This window comes from Engraulis encrasicolus, unplaced genomic scaffold, assembly GCF_034702125.1.
Source record: "Engraulis encrasicolus isolate BLACKSEA-1 unplaced genomic scaffold, IST_EnEncr_1.0 scaffold_389_np1212, whole genome shotgun sequence".
Classification (NCBI taxonomy): domain Eukaryota; kingdom Metazoa; phylum Chordata; class Actinopteri; order Clupeiformes; family Engraulidae; genus Engraulis; species Engraulis encrasicolus.
Window position 1 is genome coordinate 1,777 of NW_026945686.1, and position 3,721 is coordinate 5,497.

The 3,721-nt window shown below is 43.7% G+C and overlaps 1 long non-coding RNA gene across 1 annotated transcript; it reads left to right on the forward strand.

Annotated features, from left to right (window-relative positions):
• Nucleotides 1-1,731: 1,731 nt before the first annotated feature.
• On the forward strand, nucleotides 1,732-2,676 carry LOC134443890 (uncharacterized). The gene is made up of 3 exons (XR_010033760.1): nucleotides 1,732-1,882; nucleotides 2,118-2,212; nucleotides 2,587-2,676. It is a non-coding gene; the product is annotated as an uncharacterized LOC134443890 (long non-coding RNA).
• Nucleotides 2,677-3,721: the final 1,045 nt, after the last annotated feature.

A 3,721-nucleotide genomic window follows, 5' to 3' on the forward strand; every position in this document is an offset into this window, starting at 1 on the left:
TTACTATTGTAAGCTTTGGTGACCCAACCACACGAGCGCCCGCACGAGACGGAGTCACAAGATGCCCTTCGTTTCCTGCAAAAACTTATTTTAGTTATTTTATTCCTCAATTCGTCTTTGGTCAAATATAGAATAAATGTTTAATGTAGCACTTACAATTTGTTGCGTCTATGCATTTATTAGTTAAATGCTTTGTCTTTTATTCAACATGGGCTATATATATTTAAAACGAAACCCCTTAAAATCAAGAGGGCTCCGCGACCCCCTGTGGATCTTTGGCGACCCATAAGGGGGGTCCCGACCCATAGGTTGGGAACCACTGCTCTAGACGAGTGTGTGTGTGTTATATGTGTGTGTCTGCAGCACGACAGGCTGGGTGTGTTACAAGTGCTATTAGTGTAGGCTTATGGTATATGGCCAATAAGTGTATATTTCAATATGGTCCAGCTGCGTCTTGTCCAGCTAATACCGCTACGCCCATTCCTCCTTACTAGACCGCCCTCACAGTTACGCCCCTTTGGCTGTTCAAGTTTCTGAAGTCAGTGACATGCTGCCGAATGACAACACTTGTAAGCGCCGCGTGGGACTTATTAAAACGACTGGATGGATTTCGCTGGATGGATTTCGCTGCAGCGATCACTCAACTGTCGGTAAGATTTCGAATAAAATGCATGAATATACATAACGGTTACTTTACGAGTTGACTTAGTCGGAGTGCGAACAGAAAGTCGAGGGGGTGTCATATTTGTTCAACCTGGTGTTCAACGTAATTTCAATTCTTGACCAGTGCATGTAAAGAAATTGTAAATAAAACCGACTTGATGTAGTAGTGCTAAAAATAAACCTTTATATTTTCTCTTAGTTAACTTCTCAAAATATATGGGCTAATGTAGATACCACTTGGGATGGGTTTATCGTTACCTATTGTTTCTGATGGGGCGTTAATTGGTGTGGCACCCGGAACTCTCTTCCTCACTTCGGGGAGATTGGCAAGGGGTAAGCTGTGTTTTTTTCCTCCGTGTCACAAACTATTTAATGATGTTTCTGTACTTTAATTTCTCTGCTACTTTACTGATCTTTGATGGGAAGATATTCTGTTACGTTTGTGTTGATATTTTCGTTGTAATTTTCGCTCAAAGTATGTACATTAGCGCCATTAATGTCCGCGATCGTTATGAAGTTAACAGGTGCTAACGAGCAGATTGGGAAGTAAATAAATGCTACTGGATCGAGGCCCCTCGTCATCTCTCCTGCCTCTTCAATCATCCAAAGACTGTTTAGTCTGTTATTTTAATGTAATGGTCGGTTCATGTCCGTTGCATTGACTTGACTTGTCATTGGGTCTGATTTTAAATGTGCCATATAGTTCAATGTGGGAGCAGGTTCACACACTAAATAAGACACTAAGGTCAAGCACAAGCAGATTTTTTGTTTTATTTTCTCAGAACAGAGTAGAGCAGATGCTTCAGGTTGCTGCCATCAGAGAGCAGTGACATTGACCTCAGTGTCTTTATTTAGTGTACTCCCACATTGAACTCTACTTTTTGGGTCCACGCACCTACTTATTTCTAAACATCTAGAGTGCAACAATACCCATGCCTCCTAATGTGCCATATAACCTGTATCTCGCCTATTGTGTGTGTGTGTGTGTGTGTGTGTGTGTGTGTGTGTGTGTGTGTGTGTGTGTGTGTGTGTGTGTGTGTGTGTGTGTGTGTGTGTTGGTGTGTGTGTGTGTGAGTGTTCGTGAATGTGTTCACGCAGATATAAGAAGTTGGGGTTGGGGTTGATGATCCACATGATGGTGATGGACCAGGACAGCTCTGGACCTCCTGACTGGCAGCTCCATCCTCAACCTACCTTCCTGTCCTTCACACATGTGCAGGTAAGGCCAATTTTTAAAAACTCACTGCATTGTCTGAGGCAAAAGTAGGAGAAAAGGAGTGAGTGAGTGAGTGAGTGAGTGAGAACCCGGCCATTACATGTGATGTGACCCTTAAAGGGCGTGTGTGTGTCCTAGAACCAAGACAGTGGCAGTGTGTGTCTGTCTGTCTTTGGTTGAGAGGATATTTTTAAGATACTACCTTGTTGTGTTAACATTATTTTGCTATTTCTGACAGGCAGAGGCAGTTTTCTGAAGGATGGTTAATGTCAGTATCAACATGTTGTGATGGAGGCTTCCACCTGAGCTGAACACAGAAACTTGCACACAGTGGTGAGTAAAACACTGAATCTGTTTTGTTCTGCACTAGACCAATAAGTATTTCATACAGTAATTCCTTTCTGTGCTGTGTTTATTTATTGGAAAAAAATGTGGATAGAGGATAATACAAAACACTGGCACTGTAGTGATCCCTGCACAGGCCAGAAGCTGTGTATCTCTTCAGCCTGGTGTTCTGCATTAAAATGATGGGTGTGATTTTTATGTAGTGTATTCTATGTATCCCTCTCGTGTGTGTGTGTGTGTGTGTGTGTGTGTGTGTGTGTGTGTGTGTGTGTGTGTGTGTGTGTGTGTGTGTGTGTGTGTGTGTGTGTGTGTGTGTGTGTGTGTGTGTGTGTGTGTGTGTGTGTTTGTGTGCATGCGTGCAGATGGAAGCAGTCGTTCGTGTTCAGCATTGATATGCCAGTAATGGGTTTGATGAGCCACAGCGTGGTGATGGGCAATCAGCATCAGGACCAGGGCCGCTCACGAGGAGAACCTCCTGCCCTGCCTCTTCATCCTCAACCTCCAATCTTCCTGCTCTTCACACATGTGCAGGTGATGACAACCTCTAAAATGCACACTTGACTTGAGGCAAAGGGGGGAGAATAGGCGTGCATGCATGCACGTGCACCAAACTTTAAGACAGTAGCAGTGTGTGGGGGGGGGGGCATGTGCACAAGCATATGCACGTGCTCATGTCATGTCCTTCTGTAGCAGAGGCGATTCCTCTTTGAGTACAAGGGAGGCGCCGCCTCCTGTCCAAAATCACGGAGAAATAGTATGTAAACTAATGCTTTACACGACTTAATATCATTGCTATTTCAGACCCAGCTCCATAGATGCATGTGCTCAACTTAGAGATTAAACCAATCTGTAATAAGATCCCGAAGCTCGCACAAGTTTTTTTCCGCTCATGACAACGCAAGCGAGTCGAGTCTCAATGGACTTCAATGGCATGTGGGATTGTGCGCTTTTTCAATGGCAAAATGCTAAACGGTCATTGGCTATTGCCGTGAAATTTTTTTAATTTTGAGACTGAGCCTCACTGGGAGTGAATGGAGAAGAGAGAGGAGGGGGGAGGGACCGGAGGCTGGAGCTCCGACTTGTGATTGGGTGAACCCCGTGTCAGTAGGCTACAGTAGTTGATTTCATTTCGAAATGCGGATATGTTATTAATTTGACTGAGAAGTTTCGTCGTGATAACCAGTGGGGAAGCTATTCATTGCGTTGTACTCCAGTTTTGTGTACATATTCTTGTAAACCTAGTGCTGCGAATAAAGTCTTAATAGTGGCACGTCCTTATCCTTTTTAATCTCCCAATTCAAAAGTTGAGGTTGCCTACTTTTCGTTATTGCTAGCTTGCAAGAAAGCTAGAGAGCTATGCAAAATGAAATGCCAAGCATTGTGGATTAAATTCTGGCGAATTCCAGTCGTCCTTATGAGGAGAAAATGAATATCAAGGAGCAGAGCAGAGCACTGCCTAATATTGACTTGGTGAAAAAGGTAGGGAAGAACAAACTT